The following is a 22,343-nucleotide window of genomic DNA, read 5'->3' on the forward strand; positions in this document are numbered from 1 at the left end:
GGCTTGTTTTTCTGGAGTAAGGCATGCCATCTGAGATGCTGTGTCCAGGCTTGCTCCCAGGAATACCATTTTTTGTGTGGGGACTAGTTTTGATTTCTTTTTGTTAATAGTATACTCCAGGGAGGTTAGTAGGTCATTTACAAATGTCAGGTGCTTTAACAGCTTTTCCGGACTGTCTGCCTGAATCAGGCAGTCGTCTAAGTAGGGATACATTTGAAAATTTCTTTGTCTGCAAAAAGCAATGGCTGGAGCCAGGCATTTTGTGAAAACTCTGGGAGCAGTGGATAAGCCAAAAGAAGCGCAGAGAACTGAAAGTGCATAGATCCTGCCCTGAAAAGTAGATATTTCCTGCAAGATTCCCTGATTGGGATGTGTATGTAGGCCTCTTTTAGGTCTGGGGTGGCTAACCAAGCATCCTTGGAAAGCATAGGAAGAAGCTGCTGGAGGGTGAGCATTTTGAATTTTGGTATCACCAGAAAAGTGTTTACAATGGATAGATAGAGGATTGGGCGCCAGGTGCCCTCTTTTCTGGGTACCAGGGAGAGTCTGGAATAGAAACCTTGGCCTATCTGGTCTGCAGGCACATGCTGTATTTGCCCTCATGGAGAGCAGGGAATGGACTTGCTTTTTGGCCTCTGCCCACTGGTTTGGAGAAAGATCTGGGAATCCTTTTGGGGTTGGCAGAGTGTGGACATAAAATCTGTATCCCTGGGACACTATGTTGAGGACCCATCCATCGTTGGTAATAGAGGCCCAGTTGTTGGCATGGAAGGAGAGTTTTCCTCCTAGGGGCACAAGCAGGTGAGCAGAGGTAAGGGGTGGAGGTGTAAAGTTATTGTGAGTTCTTATCGTAAGGGTTGGCTTAGGACTCCTTGTTTTTGAAGAGGAGGAAATCCATTGCTTAGATCTCTGCATTCTCTGGGACTGCTGTCTGGGGAGGGGTCTGCTTCCCCTGGGTCTTGGCTGAGCTGGCCTGGAGGGGGCCGGAAAGGACCAGTGCTTGGAGAGGCAATGCCTACTGAACCTCGGGGGCTGGACCTATAAAAAGTATTTAACTGTCTGCATAGATTTAGCTTTTTCTTCCATCTTTTTAAGACCTCTTATGTCTTTGGTGCTAAACAAATTGTCTTTGTTCAATGGTGCGTCCAATAATTTTGATTTGAGATGGTCTGGCAAGGTCTGTTCCTTAAGCTAAGCATGCCCTCTAAGGACAGAAGCAGTGACTGCTGCCCTGCAAGATGCCTCTAGGGTGTCAAAGCCACATTGCAAGGTGTGCTTACTAACTTGGCTTGCAGAATGCATAAGCTCTTGTAATGCTTTATTTTCTGCACAAACAGGAAAGGAATATTTTTTTTTTGAGGAGTTCCATGGTATGCTGCTGATATTTCAGCATGTAGAACTGACAATTTAGTGCTCTAATAGCAAGAGTTGCAGAAGTGTATACTTTTTTACCCGATCTGGCTAAAGCTCGGGAAACCCTGGCTGAGGGGGTGGGATTCCTAGCTGAGGTTGCTTTAATAGGTCCTTGGGGGATGACCTCTGGGTCAGCAGTAGGATTTTTGAAAAGGAATTTGTGAGAGTCAGGGACTCTGTAGTACCCGTCAGGTTTCCTGGGGGCAGGAGTGAGTGTGTCAGGAGTCAAACTGGATTCCATAAAAACATAATCCACAACATCCAAGACAGGAGGAATGGCTAAATGTTTGTGCTGTGGTAAATCTAAGAATTCCCCCAAGTCTCTTTTTTGACTGAGGATAGTCCTGACATTCCCATTTGAAATGCTCCCTTAAAGTAAAAATCCTTGGGAGAAGAGGCAGAAGGAATGGATTCCTCTGCATCAGAATCCTCATAAGCAGAGAGGGGTTGCATGTCTTCATATTTAGAAACCTGAGAGTCAGACTCCTGTTCAGATAAAGCTACTGGGGACAAGTCTCTTTTGCTTTTGGAAGGGTAGCCTGGCTTCCTCTAATAAGCATAATAAGGTCTTCCGCCATTTTAAGCATGTAAGATTGAGGCATGGAAGCAGGTGCCTGAGCTTGGGTTGTCAGTTTTTTAGGTGTAGTTCGTACCCTGGGCTTGAGAAACTCTGCAGGTTTAGAAAAAACTGAAGACGCGAAAGTAGTTTGTGTCGAGTATCGGTAGTGCCTGCTAAGCGGCTCCAGATCCATCCAAGATAGAGACATCCGCAGGATCCATAGCCGAAGAAGAGTCTCACGGCATACCGGACTCTGAACGGGTCTCGGTAGTGGCCTGCAAATCCACAGAAGTGGGAATCAGGGGCTGTGAAAGCACTTCACGGAGGACTGGAGAACTGAAAACTAGCTAAACGGAAGCATCGGCGGCAGTTTTGGACCTGTGCGGTCTGTCTCTCTTTATCCTTACGTTTTTTCAGAAGACTGGTAGTCAGATGGCTTACCGAAGCAATATCAGAATACGAGGACGGACAGCGAAAATATTTAGCTACAATAAGGGCCCAACAATGTATAGTCCTGGCGTTGAACAAAGCACAAAAGCGACAGCGAGGGATGTCGTGGTCTGGGCCTAAACAGGTGATGCAGTAAGAATGGAAGTCTCACTGTGGTGTTTTCCACAGGCATGACAATTGTCAACTTTTTCTGACATTGGTTAGAACAAGAAAAAAGGATCCCCAAAGGGGTACTTAGCTTTAGAAGACTTCAACTTAAATTCAGAAATGAAAACTCAAGCAGCGGCCGACCGGTACTCGTGCAAACAGCTTCTGCTTCGGACTCCTCAGCAATAAAGACTGATGTAATGGTGTCAGCTGCCTGATTTTATACCATGATGACCTGACGTCAATCCTGGGGTGACAGCAACCGACGCAGAAATACTAAGCCTCTGGTATTCGGGCTGACTGAGGGCTACCCTTGACAGGATATCCCTAGTGTGATGACTGCAGCAGTGAAACATGAACATCATTAGTTCCATGAAGCCCATTAGAATACACTTTGATGGCAAGAAAGCTCTGAAGATTTTGTTGCTCCAACTGCTTTTTTATGCGGAGTTCTGCTCCAGCTCCTAGCAGTTAAAGCACAAAAAAGGTGACCTTTAGCACTGATAAGATGACCAGCTGGTCATATCCTTAGCAGGATATAATCCAAATAGCATAGGCTATCGCAGCAGTGATCTAACTTTGAACATGCAGCAATGGCATGACAGTTGGGTGCAATGAAGCAGATGTAACTGTTTTAAATTCTGAGACTCTTAAGTGCAAATGCCAAACAGTAAGAATGAATGTGTGAAGATTTGGCGTTACACATGATAACTTCAACACTGTTGTGTCTTGGAGTATTACCCCTTTCCCATAGGTAAGGTAATCTTGTAATTAATATATACAAGTAGTGGGAATGACGGGGGACTGAACCCTCAACTTTGAAGGAAAATAAAGATTGTTGACAGTTGCAGTTTCACTTTTTTTTTGTAATTACAGGACTTGCAATTACAAATCTTGGAATTACAATAGGAAGCCTGAAGAATAAGCAAAAAATGGTGGTCACACCTCTAAAAGGGTCACAGCCCTGTGTCCCTCCCCACAAAAAGTACAGTTGTGTAAACTTACCATAAATGTAGATGTTTTGAGTGTATTCACTGTTGCAGTCATCACACTTGGGTTATCTGCCTGCAGGCAGCCCTCAGTCAGCCTGAATACCAGAGTCTTGGAATTTCTGCATCGGATGCTGTCGCCTCTTCCATGACGTCAGGTCGTCAGGGGTATAAAACATGCAGCAGATGCCATTACATCAGTTTTTCGTGTCCCAGATGTTAGAAGCCCCCAAAATAGGAAGCAATTACATGGTGTGGAACACCTCCAGTAAAAAGTAAATACCACTGCCATAAGATAAGACCAGAAAAGAGGATAGGTAGAAAGTACAGAAAAGTCAGGGGGCTGGAGGGAGGGTAACCAGGACTGCAACAGTGAATACACTCGAACATCTACATTTATGGTAAGTGTACACAACTGTACTATGTTCTTCGTGTTTCACTGTTGCAGTCATCACACTTGGGTTGATTCCCAAAGCTGAGGAAGGGTGGAGGCAGTCAAGAAGTATTAGGGCTGGCTAGCAGGCCTTGTAAGACTGTTGTAGCAAATCCAGCTCTGGATTTATGGTAATGCTTGGTGAAGGTGTGCACTGAACTCCAGGTTGCAATTTCCATGATGTCCCCAGTAGGGACTCCCCTGAAAAATGCTGTAGGTAGCCCTAGTGGAATAGGTTCTGATCCCGTGGGCTAGGTTTTCCATGGTGCTTGTGGCAGAAATAGATGCAGCATACAATCCATTTGGAAATTGTTTGCTTTGAAATGGCCTTACCCTCTGCCCCTATAGCAAAGCCGACTAGTAGCTGGTCAAATTTTCTGAATGATCTGGTCCTGTTGAGGTAGGACCTAAGCTGTCTGTGCACATCCAAGGAGTGCAGGATCCTTTCCCCTTTATTCTGAGGATTAAGAAAAAAGGTTGGTAAATAGATGGATTGGTTTAAAGCCGCACTGGATACCACCTTGGGCATAAATGACGGGTTAGTCCTGAGGGAAACCCTGTCAGCATGGAAGATGATGAAGGGTTCCACAGCCATAAGGGCCTGTAACTCAGACACTCTTCTTGTTGAAGTGATGGTTAGAAGTAAGGCTATTTTCCAAGAGAGGAATTTTAACTCTGCTGTAGCCGCAGGCTCAAAAGGGAGAAGCATGAGCTTCTCTAGTACAAAGAGAAGGTCCCAGGCAGGACTGGGAGCTCTCCTCGGGGGTCTTAAATTGTTAGCTCCTCTCAGGAACGGTTTGTCCAGAGGGTTAGAGAAAAGGGGTGGCTCAGTATTAAGGACAGGCCTTTGTGGAGCAGCTCTGCTAAATAATCTAGGATATGAGGTAAAGTGGGCACTGCTGTGTCCTTTCCCTGAGACTGGCTCCAAGAACAGCATCTTTTTCACTTTTCTGAATAGGATTTCCTAGTACTAAGCTTCCTGGACTCAGTGATGACATCCAGCGCCTGTTTGCTGAGGGTTGCTGGTGATGTATTTAGGGAATAAGCCAGGCTGCTAGGTTCAGGGTTTGCAGCTGAGGATGCAAAATGTGGCCCTCCTGCTGGGACAGCAGACAGGGGGTCTAATGCAGGTGCCAGGGTGGCACTGTTGTCAGACTGCGTAAAAGTGGGTACCAGTGCTGGCATGGCCAGTCTGGTGAAATAAGAATTGTCCTTGGCCTGTCCTGTTTGATCTTGAGTAGTACTTTTGAGAGGAGGGGCAGAGGGTGAAAGGCATAGAGCGAGACGTTTTCCCATGTAAAGGATAGGGGATCCACTTTCCAAGCTTGGCTGTGGAGAGTTCTGATGCAAAATTTGCTCAACTGATGGTTCTGGGGGGAAGCAAAGAGGCCCACCTCGTGTCCCCCACCTGTGGATTAGAAGCTTGAATGAATTGGGTTCCAGTTTCCACTCATGTGGGTCCATTAGACTTCTGCTTAAGTCATCTGCCAGTAAATTTTGTTTGCCTGGCAGGAACTGAGCTTGTAGGTGCACTTGGTTGCTCAAGACTGTGTTCCACAGAGCCATGGCTAACCTGCAGAGTGGGTAGGAATGAGTTCCCCCCTGCTTGTTTATGTACCACAACTGTGGTGTCTGTCTTTATCAAGAGTTGTCCTGGAAGGATATTTGAAGGCTGTCAGTACATTCTGTACAGCTAACATTTCTTTGATTGATATGCAGGTGCATTTGTCCTGGGCTCCATTTACCTTGAATGCATTTGCCTGCCATGTGAGCACCCCATGCATAATCTGATGCGTCTGTTGTCAGGGTTTGGGTGGTGGTGGGGGGTTTGAGAGAAAGGGGGTCCCTTGTCGTGGTTGCAGGCCCTCTGCCCGCCAAAGTAACTCTTGTCCTTAGGCAAGGAATGATCGGAATCACTGTTTCTAGGTCCTGAGAATGTTGACACCAGAGACTTTTTTTTTTTTTTAAGTCTAGGGTGACCAGCCAGGAGTCCTTGGCTAGCATAGGCAGCAGCTGTTGGAGTGTAAGCATTTTGAACTTTAGTACCACCAGGAAGGTGCTGAGAATTGACAGATCCAGGATAGGGCACCAGGAGTTTTCATTTCTGGGCAACAGAAACAGTCTGGAGAAGAAACCCTGTCCCCTTTACTGTATTGGAACATGTTGAATAGCCTTGACACTGAGAAGAGAAAGTATTTGCTTTTGGGCCTCTACCCACTGGTTTGGGGGAAGGTCTGGCAATCTGCTTGGGGTTGGCAGTGAATCGAAGTAGAATCTGTATCCCTGCGATACAATGTTTAAGACCCAAAGGTCCTGGGTAATGTATTCCTAGTTTTTTGCATGCAGGGCGAGTTTTCCTCCTAGGGGTGCAAGTACATGGGCATAGCTGGGAAGGATGTAGGAGAAGTCATTGTGAACTTTTTCCATAAGACGGTGGCTTACCACTCTCTGTTTTTGAGGTGGGAGCACTCCATTGTTTAGATCTGTGCATACCCGCCCCTGGGTTTGGACTGAGAAGGCCTGGGAGGGACTGGAAAGGGCCAGTTTTTCGAAGGCCAATGCCCATTGAATCTAGGTGGCTGTAACTGTAATAAATATTAAACAGTTTGCACAGATTTAGCTTTTTCCTCCATCTTTTTAAGAACTTCTGCTTTTGTGCCAAACAAACATTCCTGATTTAATGGAGCATCTAGTAATTTTGCTTTGACATGATCTGGCAAGATTCGTTCCTTCAGCCAAGCATGCCTTCTCAGAACAGACCCAGTGACAGCAGCCCTACAAGATGCTTATAAGGTAACAAAACCACAAAAGTATGTTTAGCAGCTTGGTTTGCAGAATACATTAACTCTTGTAAATCTTTATTTTCTGCACAATCAGGAATCAACAAAATGTTTTGTTTAATTAGTTCCATAATATGCTGCTGGTACTTCAACATGTGAAACTGGCAATTTAAAGCCCTGATGGCAAGAGTTGCAGAGGTATATACCTTCTTACCCCATCTGACTAAAGCCCTAGAATCCCTGTCCGAAGGGGTAGGGTTTTTGGCTGTAGTAGCCTTAATACCTTTAGGCCACTGGGAAATGGTCTCTGGAGCCACATGAGGATTTTTAAAGAGAAATGTGTGGGAGTCAAGTACACTGTAGTACCGGGCAGGCTTTCTAGGAGCTGGAGGGTAAGACTTGATTCCATGAAGACATCATCTACAATATCCAGGACAGGGGGTATAGCTAGAGGCCTGTGCCGAGGCAAGTTTAAAAATTCCGTGAGTCTCTTTTTTGACTGAGGGTAGTCCTGGCATTCCCAGTGGAAATGCTCTCTTAGGTATGCAAGGTTTCACCGAAAGAAAAGTCCTCTGGAGGGGAGCCAGAAGGAATAGAATCCTCTGCATCTGAATCCTCATAGGTGGATAAGGGTATGTCCTTGTAATCAGAGGGGTCAGAATCATCGGACTCATGGTCTGTAGAATCAGAAGGAAAATCAATTCTTTGTCTTTTAGAGGGAGAAGGCTGGCTTTCCCTAATTAAGTAATAAGATCTTCAGCCATTCTAAGCATTTGTTTCTGAGGCATGGGAGCTTGAGAATGCACTTTGGTCGTTTGTTTCCTAGGCGTAGTGCAAACTCTGGGCTTGAGAAATTCGGTAGTTTTATTCAAAAACGAAGCAGTCGGTTTAATACGAACATCGGAAGGCCTGAATACACCCTCAGAAGCCGGTGCCTGTACAGCGGCTCTGGACCCATCCAAGGTAGAGACATCAGCAGGTTCCATAGTCGAAGAAGCATCTTGTGGCATACCAGACTCCGAATGGGTCTCAGTAGAGGCCTGCAAATCTATAGAAGCGGGTATCAGGGGCTGTAAAAGTGCCTCACTGAGTACCGGTGGACTGGTGACTAGCTTAACAGAAGCGTCATCAGCAGTTTTGGACCTATGCAGTCTGTCTCTGCCTTTATCCTTACATTTTTTCAGAAGATCAGAAGTCAGGTGGCTTAACAAAGACATTTTGTAATATGGAGAATGAAAGCAAAAGAATTTAGTGACAAAGATAGCCCGACGACGAATAGTTCGGGCATTGAACAACGCATAAAACCGACAGCGAGGAACATCGTGGTCTGGGCCTAAACAGGTGATGCAGTAAGAATGAAAATCTCTGAGTTATTTGCTTTTCACAGGCAAGACAATTGTTAACTTTTTCTGACATCAATTAGAGCAAGAAAAAAGGATCCCCAACGGGGTACTTAGCTTTAGAAGACTTCAGGTTTGAAACTCGAAAAATGAAAATTTCAGGTAGCGGCCGACTGGCACTTGCGAACTGCTTCGGGCTCCTGCATGGCAAGAAAAGCTGATGTAATGCCGTCGGCTGCATGTTTTATACCCCTGATGACCTGACATCATGGAAGAGGCAACAGCATCCGACGCAGAAATCCCAAGACTCTGTTATTCGGGCCGACTGAGGGCTACCTGGAGGCAGATAACTCAAGTGTGATGACTGCAACAGTGAAACACGAAGAACATCAACATGGCATAATAAGAAAGCAGCTGCCAACTTCATCTCACACAATATACGGATAGTTACCTACAGCAGACAATCTAAGATATCCTGGGATTTCTCCGAGTAAAGAATTAATAGTATGAACAGACTTGTGAAAAACATGGGAAAAAGTTTATTAAAGGCAGTACTCTAGTCAGCATCCTTGCTCATTTCTGCTGCTCACACTGGGAGATTTTCAGTGTTATAGCAATGCAGGTTACCGTGCAGGCACCTGCACTGCTCACTAGTATATGGGATGCCAGTCACTCTGGACAGCTGATCTGCCACGCCATAGCAGGCATCCTTCCTTCCTGAAAAGGCTAACATACAAGTCTAAAGTCATTCCCTGAACTGGCTGGGGAGGAGCAACAGCATAATTTGCTTTCCTTTGCACATTAGGCAGGTACTGTCCATGGGGAACTATCAAAATATATCACCACAAATGTATAGCAACAGAAGATGGCAGTCTAAGATTCATGCCCTATGTGACCCTTTGAGTTGTACACAGTGAACTCTAGCACAACATAGCTGTGCAATGCAAGCACACACACACACACACACGTCCATGCATGAGTAGGCGTGTAAGGAGTAGTGATGATAACCAGCAGAATGCATCCATACTTGTATCACTGTTGGACTTTTGGGAAACAGTGATTCTTAGACAAGGGTAAACAGAGGCATAAACTAGTACTTATTAATAACTCTGACAGCCGATCCACTATTTTGGACATCAAAATTTTTTTTTCAGGCCTGTGTGTTTACCTCAGGGCCTACACAGGTGGACTAAACATTGCTATATACTCTGCACATCACAGTCAGGGAAGATGTGGTACATCTTCTGCCATCACTGCTATCACTACTGTTGGATGTGGAGGTGGCTGCAACTTGAGCCTGCTGCTGTGGTCGTGGGAGGGTCCCAGTGATGCTGGCTGGCCTGCCTGCTTACAAGGCATATCTTTAAAAAAACACATGTACACAAAAGACAATATTATGCAGCATGCTAAAAAGAACTAGCAGGCTGTGGTACAGGCATACTGCAGTGTCATCATGCATATACAAGCAGAAAAAGTGGAATTTCAGCAGCCAAACACATGCCCTATTACATTTATGACTTGTGAGTGGGTGATGTCATACTGCTGTTCAGCCATGCTTTATGGGTTCAATACAGGTATTGTCAAAGAACACAAACTTCCAGCTGGTGGAAATGCTGAGCAGATCTACAGTAGTTTATTCAAAAAAACAATAAAACCATACAACTTTTAGGCTAATGCCCTTCTTCAGTGTGCAAGTCAGCAGCAATTGTTGCTGTGCAAGACTCCACATATATATATATATATATATATATATATATATATATATATATATATATATATATATATATATATATATATATCTCACAGAAAATAGGCTTTTTTTGGTACAACTGAAGTTATATTTTATACATCAAACAGATTGGTACTCGGTTCTTCAAATGTGTACTTATAAATGTAAATTACTCATGCTTAATTTCAATTAAGTTTTCTGCTAATCTGTTTTTCAATACCACTATTTATATTTTACAAATAGCTACATCTGTTTTCTTTACCCTTGATCTTTATCTTCTTGGATGTTTTCTTGAGCTGCTCATTTTATCCTCCTTTGATGATTCTCTGCTTAGAATTTTTCAAAGCTATCTTATTCCTTTTTACTTTCTCCACAGGAAAAGACTCCTGCTACAAAGTCTTTTAAAATACAATGAAAGATCCTATAAACACAGTTAACACAGTCAATACAGTATGCATAAGCCAATCAGATCCATTCCTGCAATATTAATTGTTTCTTTGGCAGCCAACAAAATTAAACTTAACAAGGCCTTAGTACAAGTCTATCGTATGTCTAGGCAATTCAAATCCTGTATCCCAGCTCAAGAATCATTTCCTTACTTACATCCATTTGCTCACTTAAAATTAAAGTACCTGAAGGGAATTTTTAAAATCTGCCAACTCATTAGACCCCCAAAACATATGTTTCCAGTTACCTCCTCCTTTTCCAACACCCCTCCAACATTTGCTATTTACCTGAGGAAAACTAGAGGTCTGCTTGGGGTATAAAAATACCTATGCAAACATTTCCAAGCAAAGATCCTAAATCTTCTGGACTTGGTTGCATACTTGGGAGTCATACATATGTATTCCCATTGTTTTCTTGTAAATTGTTTTTCCAGCCTCTCTTCCCAATCTTTTCTAACCTGCTCCTCTGATTGATTCTTATAGTTATCATGCAATATTTTATATGCCTTACTATTTATCCCTTTACAGCTGCATCTGTTCTACATTCAACTAAAAACTCCATCAGAGCAGGTCTTTCACTTAAAATTCTCCATTCCCTATCTCTATTCTTGTACTCTGAGATCAAGCCCTGTTAGGGAAGGTAGTCTCTAGCTTGCAATCTAAATGTCTTCTTGGCCTCATCCCACTCATCTTTCCAGCTTGAGTTACTTGCTTTCAATATCTTGGTTCCCTTGTAGGTTTCAACAGTAAATTCCAGCCCCATTGCCTATTTTGTGTACCCCTACTTGCAGTCATCCCTATTGGCAAAATTTCCTTTCTCTATTCTCATATTGGCTTAGTTCTTAGAATATTTTCTGCTACTTTATGAATATAATATTTTGCATGGTTATTATTCTGCTTACAGATCTGCATCCAAAATCCCACTCTTTCTGTTTCTTGAATTTCCCCCTTGATGCATCACCATCCCTTTCCACTTTGAAATATAACCTTCTGCTTGTGTTATGTATATGAGCCTCAGCTGTGTAGCTGTAAAGTATCCTTCAAATCAGGTAAACCTAAACCACAAACACATTATTAACATTGAAAAGTCACCCTACTACCTTTGAGCTATGGCAACAATGACATAAGTGTCACGTTTGCACGAAAGATGTACACTTTTGGAATGAATCCCAATTATTGTTAATATTAAAAGCAAGATGGTCTGAAATATGTACACTCACCTTGACGCTCTCTTAGGCCAGTCTTCTCCTGTGCAGTTACCTACTGACTTCAATATTTTCAGGGGGTACAGACAAATGGACCACTGTGTAATATAGATGGCATGCAGTGCCAGTTTAAATCTGTAGCTAACAGAACTTGTACTTACAATACATAGATGGCGCCTGGTTTTTAACTTCACCCTCCCATCAGCCAAGGATGTCAGGATTGCGGTGCTTCATATCACTGTAATGGTCTCCAATGAGTGAGATGCCAATTGCATGTGTGACGGCCTGGGCTAAACTATTCCAAGCACTTCATAGTTGTCCAATATAAACCTCCAGCTGTAATCTTCATGGAAAAGGTAAAGAAATACCTTTGCCTCCTCCTGATCTCTAAAAGGAGCATTACCCTTTCCTTTGCTAGCCATGATGTCTCACCTTGAAAAGTTTCATGGAAAAATAGTAGAGAATTGGCACTCAAATCAGTTTTCATGCATCCCACTGGCCACACACTGACAGGCACCTCATTTGAGCAACCCAATGTAAGTGCAGAAAATACAGATAATATATTAATAATGTAGCTCATGACAGCACTTTAAGGTGTGAAAAAACAATTCTGGTAGTCAAAAGGTGTGAAACATGTCAGTCGGCAGTCCCCAATCGCTGTGTCTGACATTAAGAAATTAGGCACTACAGCAGTACTACAGACGGAAAACTAAAAATGCAATTATACTCCCCACCCCGACAACTAAAAATACAATTATACTCCCCACCCCAAGCATGTCCTGGACAGTTTGTGCGCACTGCTACCCACAGGGACACAGGCACAAGAAATAGAAGTTATGTCCTTACCATAACGTTCCATGTGGAGTGTTCATCTCACCTTTGTTCTTACACATGGGTTCGGAGCCGATCCTCGGCTCCGTGCCGGCCTCTTGCAAGCTCTGCATCGAGAAGAAGCTCGAGACAATCTAATACCCAAAATCCCCCTCTGCCTTTACCTCAGATCTAGTTTGCAAGCAAACCAATCTACAGAATAGCACATTCATGCTTATACACATAAGTATAGAAAGCAATTATAGAAAAACTATATACATATCTAAACAGACACATATAAAAATATATGTGTATACCAACTATGTACACAGTATAGTAACAGTAGCAAAAAATGCTCCTGGCCAGGCATCAAAGAACGTTCTTCCTAAGGGTGGGAGGGTGGGACTGTAAGAACAAAGGCGAGATGAACACTCCACATGGAACGTTATGGTAAGGACATAACTTCTATATGTGATAGTGTTCAATCTCGCCGTTTGTTCTTACACATGGGTAGCGTCCCTAGCTCCTTGATCCTGAGGAACTCACGGGAGGACGTTCTTGAGCACAGTGGAACCAAAGGTTGCCCTGTCCCTAGAAACCTTGTCTACTTTATAATGAGAAATAAATGTATGTGGCTTAGACCAGGTAGCAGCCGCACAAATAGCGTCCAGTGGTAGGCGAGCTGCATGAGCCAAAGACGTAGATATTGACCTTGTGGAATGTCCTTTGGGTTTGTGTAAAAGGGGTTGATTTGCAGAATCGTAGACCTAGATTATACAATTCGTTAACCATTTAGAAAGAGTTCTTTTGGTAACTGCAAGTCCTTTCCTGCTATCAGCAAAAGCCACAAAGAGTTGATCTGTTTTTCTGTGATCTTTTGTTCTATCCAAATAAAATCTTAGCTGTCTGTGAACATCCAATTTGTGTAACATATACTCCATTTTGTTGGAGTGGTTTTTGAAGAAAGTGGGTAATTCAATGGACTGATTAATATTGTTAATAGAACACACTTTAGGGAGGAAGGATGAATTGGTTCGAAGAGAAACTCTGTCAGAGTGAAAGATCAAATAAGGGTGCTTGATGGAGAGAGCCTGAAGTTCAGATACTCGTCTAGCAGAAGTAATGGCTACCAGAAAGAGAGTTTTCCAGGACAAAAATTTTAATGGGCAAGAAGAGGCGGGTTCAAAAGGGGGCAACATTAATTTAGATAACAACAAATTCAGACTCCAAGGAGACGTCGGAGATCTGACCGGTGGTCTGATATGAAAAACTCCTTTTAAAAGGCTTTACAAAGTCTGTGAGCCATAACAGGAGCTCCACATTCTTCCACATGGAAATTCGAAATGGCAGCCAATTGAACTCTTAGAGTAGCAGGAGAAGCACCCTGATGAAATAAGTCTGTTAAGAACTCTAATATCTTATTCAAAGGAGCTATAAAGGGATCCACATGGTGTGTATTCCCAGAATACAAATCGTTTCCATTTGCTAGTATATGTTTTAGTAGTGGAAGCTTTATGCGAAGCCACTAATATATCCTGGACTGCTGGTGACAAAAGATCAGACCTGGCTAAGTTGGGAATTGGAGCAGCCAAGCTGCTAGATGGAGTGACAGAAGCGGGATGGGGAACCCTGACGAGTGAGTCAATAGATCTGGCTCTGGGTCCAGAATCCAGGGTCCCCAATGCAGTGTATTTTCAGGAAGGAAACCAAATTTGACGAGGCCAGAATGGAGCAATGAGGATTATCGTCCTGTGTAGGTTCCTGGCTTTCTGGAGAAACTTCGATATCAGAGGAAATGGGGAAATGCGATAGGAGTCCCGGGGCCAATCAGAAACCAGTGCGTCCCTGGGGACTTCCCTGGAGGGTAATAGGCAAAGTAGCTCCTGCATTTGGCATTCATTGGAGACGCAAACAGGTCGCAGGAAGGCTGGCCCCACGTGCGAAAAATCCTTTTCGCCACTGACTGTTTTAGGGACCACTCGTGCGGTAACAGGATTGCTCTGCTCAGCCTGTCGGCTATGACGTTGGATGACCCCGGGATGTGCGTTGCTATTAGAAAGCGACCCGTGGACTCCGCCCACTGCCAAATTCTCATGGCCTCTCTGCATAGTTGATAGGACTTGGTTCCCCCCTGCTTGTTTATGTACCAGACTACAGACATATTGTCCGTCTGAACTGCAATAGTCCCTAGAGGAAGAAGGGGAGCAAAGTGTTGCAACGCTAAAAACACCGCCCTCAACTCTAGAACATTGATGTGCAGATTGTACTCTAAATTGGTCCATTCGCCTTGGACTGTCTGTCCCTGAAAGATGCCCCCCCACCCTATCAGGGAAGCGTCCATGGTCACTGTAAAGTACAGTTTTGTACCTACCATAAATGTAGATGTTCGAGGATCCACATTGCTGCAGTCCTAACTATTGGGTAGTCCGCTGTCCAGTCGGCCCGAATACCAAAGTATATGGCTGACGTCGGTCAGGGCGCATTAGACTGACGTCAGTACGTCAGGGTACTAATGCGCATGACCGACGTCATATCCTCAGTCTTTTCTTGCCCCAGATGTCAGAAGACCCTGAAAAGATAAGGCCAAAAACCAAAAACTCCCAACATATCTGCACCAAAATACATATATATATATATATACAAAATATACAAAAATAGCAGAATATAACCTCACCTACACAACCACCCCTAAACACAGAGGGGAAGGAGGGAGGGTAAATTGGACTGCAGCAATGTGGATCCTCGAACATCTACATTTATGGTAGGTACAAAACTGTACTATGTTCTTCATTCCACATTGCTGCAGTCCTAACTATTGGGTAGAATCCCAAAGCAGAGGTAAGGGAGGCTGGCAAATCATAAGGAAGCAGGAGCTGATAACATGCCTTGCAAAATAGCTGTGGCAAAACCAGCCCTAGACTTAGAGTAGAGAGGAAGGTGGTAATGCTTAGAGAAAGTATGCACTGAACTCCAAGTAGCTGCCTCCAAAATATCCTTAGTTGCCACCCCTTAAAAAGCTGTTGAAGTGGCAGTAGCCCTAGTGGAATGAGGCCTAATCCCAGCTGGAATCTCCTTGCCATGATGGGAATAACAAAATGCAATGCAAAACCCAATCCACCTAGAAATAGTTTGTTTTGACACAGGCTTGCCCTGAGAACTCAAAGCAAAAGAAACAAACAACTGCTGAGACTGCCTAAAATCCTTAGTCCTGCTCAAATAATAACGCAATTGCCTGTGTACATCTAAAGTGTGCAAAATCTTTTCCCCTTTATTTTGGGGATCTGCATAAAACGTAGGCAAATGAATAGTTTGGTTTAAAGCCACACTAGAAACCACTTTAGGCATAAAGGAAGGATTAGTGCGTAATGATACCCTATCCTTATGAAAAATCAAAAAGCTCAACCGCCATAAGGGCCTGTAACTCAGAAACCCTTCTTGCAGAAGTAATGGCCAACAAAAAAGCAGTCTTCCATGACAAGTATTTCAGTTCAGCAGTAGCTGCAGGCTCAAAAGGTTGTAGAGTAAGTTTCTCCAACACAAAATTGAGATCCCAAGCAGGAGTAGGAGCTCTACGTGGGGTCTTATATTCTTTGCCCCTCTAAGAAATTGCTTGAACAAAGGATGTGAAAACAATGGTGGGTCACAATCATAGTGAGCTGAAATTGCTGCAGCATGAATCTTAATGGAAGAGAAAGACAAACCTTTGTCCAATAACTCAGTAAGATATTGAAGAGCCACACTCAAATTAGGCTCTGAAATCTCCAAATTCTTTGCTGCAGTCCAAAATAAAAATCTCTTCCATTTTTCTGCGTACACTTTCCTTGTACTAGGTCTTCTGGCTTCCATAATCACATTTAAAACTTGTTGAGGAAGTTGAGACCTGCTGTCTTTCAAAACAGAATATGCCAGGCTGTTAGATGAAGAGAGTGAAGCTTGACATTGAGCAGACGACCGTCCTTCTGAGACAACAGATGTGGAATCAAGGGTAAAGGCCATGGAGGCTTCTTTACCAGACTCCTCAGTAATGGGTACCAGTGCTGCCGAGGCCAATCTGGAGCTATTAAAATAATCCTTGGCTTGTCTTGTCTGACCTTTAGAAGCACCTTTGGAAGAAGAGGCAGAGGTGGAAAGCATACACATGAAGATTTTTCCAACTGAAAGAAAGAGCATCCACTTTCCAAGCTGTGTGATGAAACCTCTTTGTGCAAAACTTTGGCAGCTGGTGGTTTAGTGGAGAAGCGAACAGATCTATGTCTGGAGTTCCCCAGGACACTGTCAACTTTTGAAATACATGAAGATCCAGTTTCCACTCGTGGGGATCCATGATTTGTCTGCTTAACACATCTGCTAAGGAGTTCTGTGCTCCCGGCAGAAACCTTGCCTGAAGAGTTAGTTGCAAGCTGAGCGCAGTCTCCCATAAAATCATTGCTTGCCTGCACAATGGGTAAGAATGTGTTCCCCCTTGTTTGTTGATGTACCACATGACAGTTGTGTTGTCTGTTAGAATCAACACCTGCCCTGGAAGAAGTAACTCCTTGAAAGCCATTAATGCAAACTGGACTGCTAACATCTCCTTCATGTTGATATGTAGATGCTGTAGTCTGACAGGCCACTTGTCTTGTATCCACTTTCCATTTAGATGAGCTCCCAAGCAATGTCTGAGGCATCTGTCGTTAGAATTTGACTCGCCTCTGGCCGGGTCACAGAGAGTCCCTTGTTTAGGTGACATTCCTGAGCCCACCACAAAAATTCCTTTTGAATGCAAGGTATTATTTGAATGACAGTGTCCAAATCCTGGCAGTGCTGTGTCCATACATTTTTGAGATACCATTGTAGCTTCCTCATATGCAGTTTGGCATTGGGAAGCACCAGAATACAAGATGCCATGAACCCTAAGGCTTGAAGGACTGTCCTTGCAGTCAGCCCGGACTGAAGAGATAGTTGATGGAAATAACTGGAAAGATTCTTTTGTTTGTCCGGGGTTAAAAGGCCATCTGGGCTGCTGTATTCAGTCTCACACCCAGAAAGCACATGTCTTGAGAGGGTACTAGACTGGACTTTATTTCGTTCACAGAATACCCTAGGCATCTTAGCACTGCTATGACATATTCCAAATGCTGTAGAAGGTCTTCCTTTTCTTGAGCCAGAATCAGGCAATCGTCCAAGTAAGGATAGATTTGAATTCCTTTTAGCCTGAAGTAAGCTATCACTGGAGCCAGAACCTTTGTGAATACTCTGGGCAGTAGATAAGCCAAAGGGCAATGCAGAGAACTGATAATGAGAATTTCCAGCTCGAAACGCAGATACTTTCTGCAACTTAGTCTTATAGGCACATGAAGGTAAGCTTCCTTGAGATCTAAAGTTACCATCCAGTGATCCTTGCCCAGCAGAGGTAAAAGCTGTTGTAACGTCAACATTTTGAACTTGGGAATGTCCAGATAAGTGTTGAGGATAGATAAATCCAAAATTGGTCTCCACGTGTTCCCCTTCTTTGGTACTAGGAACAGGCGAGAATAAAATCCTAGGCCCCTTTCTGGCACAGGAACCGGCTGAATGGCCCCTATTTGGAGTAACTGAGAAATTTGCTTGTGAGCCTCTTGTCTTTGTAGAGGAGGAATGTCTGGCATGCCTTTGAAAGGAGGCAAGGTATGGAAATAAAACCTGTAACCGAGGTGAATGATATCCAGAACCCATTTGTCTTGGGTAATTAAATCCCAATTTTCTTTGAAGAGAGACAGTCTTCCTCCTAGAGGTGCCGCCAGGCGAGAAGGCACTGGCAGCTGAAAAGGCAGGTCATTGGGTCTGCTTACGAAAGGACTGACCCCTGCCCTCACCAGAAGTCTGAGCAGGTGAACTCCCTGTCCTAGGCCTAAAAGCACCTTGAGCTCTGCCCCTACCACGTCTAGACCTACCCCTAGACTGGGAATCATAAGCAGGATAAGTCCATCCTTTAGCAGGCCAATTTCTACTAAACTTCGGAGGCTGCACCTGCAAAAAATCCTTAACAGTTTGCATAGACTTAGCCTTGTCCTCCATCTTCTTTAAAACTGCTTCTACAGGCGAACCAAACAACACATCAGACTGTAAAGGAACATCCAAAATCCTTGTCTTAACATGCTCAGCTAAGTTCTGATCTCTCAACCAGGCGTGCCTACGAAGAACAGAACCAGTGGCAGCCACCCTGGAGGAGGCCTGCACAGCATCAAAACCACATTGCAAGGAATGTTTACCCACTTGTTCAGACACATGAACTAAATCCTGCAACTCTTTACACTCAATACCTTCCGCCAGAGCATCCACCTTAGATTTCAACTGTGAAAGAAGATAATTCTGATATTTTAACATGTGAAACTGACAATTCAACGCCCTCATGGCTAAAGTGGAAGAAGTATACACTTTCTTTCCCCATCTATCCAAAGCCCTTGCCTCTTTATCAGGAGGGACAGGATTTTTAACAACTGAGGCCTTCACACCTTTAGGCCCCTGAGAGACAGTTTCTGGGTCTGCCCTAGGACTCTTAAAAGATACTTATGAGCTTCAGGCACCCTATAATACCTATCCGGTTTAACTGGGGCAGGAGGCAAAGAATCTGGATTCAGGAAGCCTCTGCAAAAACATCTTCCACCACATTCAAAACAGGAGGTATAGCTAAAGGCCTGTGCTGGGGTAAAACAAGAATTCCTAAGCCTTTTCCTGGAATCAGAGAAATCTTGACCTTCCCATTTAAAATGCTCCCTCATGGAATGCAGAGTCTCTGAAAATGAAAAATCCTCAGGAGGGGAAGCCGAAGGAGTAGAATCATCCACATCAGAATCAGAATAAGGAGGGTACTCCTGCAAGTCTTCAGCCGAAGACTCAGAAGCCTCCGAGCATTGCTCAAAACTCTCAAACTCAGATTCCACCCTAGGCCTCTTATCAGGAGGGGGCATAGAACCCCTTATCATAGTAATCAAATCCTCTGCCATTTTAAGCATATGTTTCTTAGGCAAAGACCCTGAAGTACTAGGAGAAACTCCCACTGAAGCAAAACTCGGCCTGCCCCTCAAAGAAGCCTTGGAAACAGAAGGGGAGGCTCTGACCACCTTAGGAAGAGAGGGAAGAACAGCCACCTGAGAAGCCCCTCAGCCTGGCCTACTTCCTGAGAGGATACATCCTGTAACAGTAAAGTCTCTCCCTGAGACTCCAAAGAAACACCTGGCAAAACCTCCGGCTCCACTGAGCCCTCTAAAGAACCGATGTCTGGGACTGTCGGTTCCTCCACTCTAGGCTTTGCTGTTTTGTCCTTGCGTTTTTAGCGAAGCGGCCGGAGCATCCGACGGCATTTTATAATTACAACGCTTCCCAAACACTAACCTGGCACAGTCTAACCTTCTCTTAATAGTGCGTTTGTTAAATCTAGCACAAGAGCGGCATCCAACAACGTCGTGCTCAGGCCCTAAACAAGGTATACACAAAGTATGGTAATCCCTATGAGGTATCCGTTTCCCACAAGAAATACAGTTATTCACTTTTTCTGACATCCGGTTAAATACTGAGGCAAGAATAAACCAAATATTCCCAACGGGTACTTAGCCAACTTTGATTCGGTCTGAAACTCTGGCTTCAGAAACTTTCAGAACGCCAACCTGCACTCGCAAAATTGCTTCTGCATCGGACCATGCGGCAAAAAAGACTGAGGATATGACGTCGGTCATGCGCATTAGTACCCTGACGTACTGACGTCAGTCTAATGCGCCCTGACCGACGTCAGCCATATACTTTGGTATTCGGGCCGACTGGACAGCGGACTACCCAATAGTTAGGACTGCAGCAATGTGGAATGAAGAACATCTGTGGGCGTGGGTAGCACAAACGGCCTCCCGTTGGAAAGGTTGCACGTTTGAAGCCACCAGTTTAGATCTGTTTTGCAAGTCTTTGTTATAAGAATCTCGTGTGTTAGAGGTAGTTGTTGAAACGACCATTGTGCAAATAGTAGCCATTGTAGGACTCTCATGTGCAGCCTTCCCAGAGGAATTGCAATAAGGGAGGCTGACATGAGGCCCAATACCTTCAGTACTAGTTTTGCAGGAGATTTCCTTGACGAGAGTAGAAGACGTATGTGAGTCTGAAGTGATAATATCCTTTCTGGGGGAAGCCTCAGAATCAACTGATGTGTGTTTAACTCTGCTCCTATGAACAAGATATTTTGAGATGGCTGAAGTAAGGATTTTCCGAAGTTTACGGAAATCCCTAGGTGAACACACAGTTGAAGAACAAAGTCTCTGGCCTGCAGTAGTTGACGCCGGGTGGTGGCCGAAAGGAGCCAGTCGTCCAGATACGGAAACACCTGGAATCCCTGGCGTCTCAAGTGAGACGCTACCACTGCCATGCATTTGGTGAAGACCCTGGGAGCTGAGGTCAGACCAAAGGGCAGGGCCCGAAATTGAAAGTGACTGGCTCCCAGCCGGAAGCGCAAATGATCTCTGGATGCCCTGGCCATTTTGATGTGGTAGTATGCATCCTCTAGATCTATTGAGCACATCCACTCGTCCTTCTGTAAGAATGGAAGGATCGATTGAAGCGTGACCATTCGAACTTTTCTTTCTTGACGAAAGTATTGAGGTAGCTTAGGTCTAGAATGGGCCTCCAGTCCCTGTTTTCTTTGGAACTAAAAAGAACCTTGAGTAAGTCCCGAATCCTTGCTGGTCCGCTGGGACTGGCTGGATGACTCTTTTTCTAGCAGCTTTGAAATTTCTAAAGCTGCTGGCTCTCGCAGATGGGGCGGTACATCTGGGAGTCTTTTCTTTGGGATGGGATGAGATAGGAAGGGTATGTTGTAACCTCTGGTAACCACGCTTTTTACCCACTTGTCTGTAGTTATATTTTGCCAGGCCTGAGGGTATAAAGCTAAGCGACCCCCGACTGCCTCCAGAGCAGGACAGTCGGGCCTCCTCTCAGGAGTGCTGGAAAGGTTTACCAAGGAGTGTTTCCTTGTCACCTTGATGTTGCGGACCCCCTCTGCCGCCTGGGCGGCGTCTTCCACCTCTGCCCCCTCCTCTGCCTCTAGAGGGGGCATCACCCTGTGTGCCTGAGAAAGACCCTTGGGGTTTTCGAAACCATATTTTTCCACCGCGTTGCCCTTTGGGGTACGGTCTGGTTGGGGTGGAAAAACGGACTCCGACAGCAGACAGAGTCTTTCCCTCTTGTTCACACCGGGTAAGGGTCTCCTTTACTTTGGGGCCAAAGAGAGTGGCACCGTCAAATGGGGCGTTTGTAAAGGAAGACTTGAAGGCTTCCGAAGGAGCATAGGCGCATCCAGGATTGTCTACGAAGAGCAATCGCTGAAGCTGCTGCCCTACTCGAACCTTCGGCTGCGTAGGAAATCAGCCTCATGGACGAGTTAACAATCGATGTTAGGGTATTAAGCTGCGCTGTCACTTTCTCTGAAACAGCTGCATCTGTAGTACCCTGGAGGGTATCTCCCAACTCTTTGACTAGATCCCTCTGTAGACGTGTAAAGTGGGTCAAATAGTTCAGGGACCGCATGGAAAAAGCCGCTGAACTAAAATGCGCTTCCGTATCTATCCATCGTCCTAGAGTCTTTATTAGGAGGATGGATAGACGAAGACTCCGACATCTCCTTTTTCGTGGCTGCTGCCACCACCATAGCATCTACTGGAACTCCTTTTGTAAGGAAGGACTTATCCTGAGGTGCTGTGATGTACTTGTTAGGTTTTCTTGGAACAGGTTCCACTGTGTCAGGAGTCTCCCACGCCCTTCGAGCAATTAGTTCCATTAGTTCGTCGAAGGGCGGAGTGACCCAGGAGGAGGAAGGGCGAGCACCAAATGCCTTCAGCAGAACTGACTCATCCTCAGAAGGGGGAAGGGACTGCCAGTCACCTCTCTGTTTCAGGATCTCCAAAATGTCTGAAAAAGAGACATCTTCTGAAGGTGACTTAGGGGACCCCTCTGACTCATCTAAGTCAGTGTCAGATGTCAAGGATTCCTGTGGAGAATCCAAGTGTCTCCTCTTACACAATCTCTTCCTAGGGACTTCCTCGTG

The 22,343-nt window shown here is 44.6% G+C and overlaps 1 protein-coding gene across 4 annotated transcripts in view; it reads right to left on the minus strand.

Moving 5' to 3' along the window:
* LAP3 (leucine aminopeptidase 3) overlaps positions 1–22,343 on the minus strand; it is a 528,883-nt gene that overhangs the window by 30,784 nt on the left and 475,756 nt on the right. The window lies entirely within an intron of this gene.

This window comes from Protopterus annectens, chromosome 2.part1 (genome assembly GCF_019279795.1).
Source record: "Protopterus annectens isolate FY-2018-M chromosome 2.part1, PAN1.0, whole genome shotgun sequence".
NCBI classification, from domain to species: Eukaryota; Metazoa; Chordata; order Ceratodontiformes; family Protopteridae; genus Protopterus; species Protopterus annectens.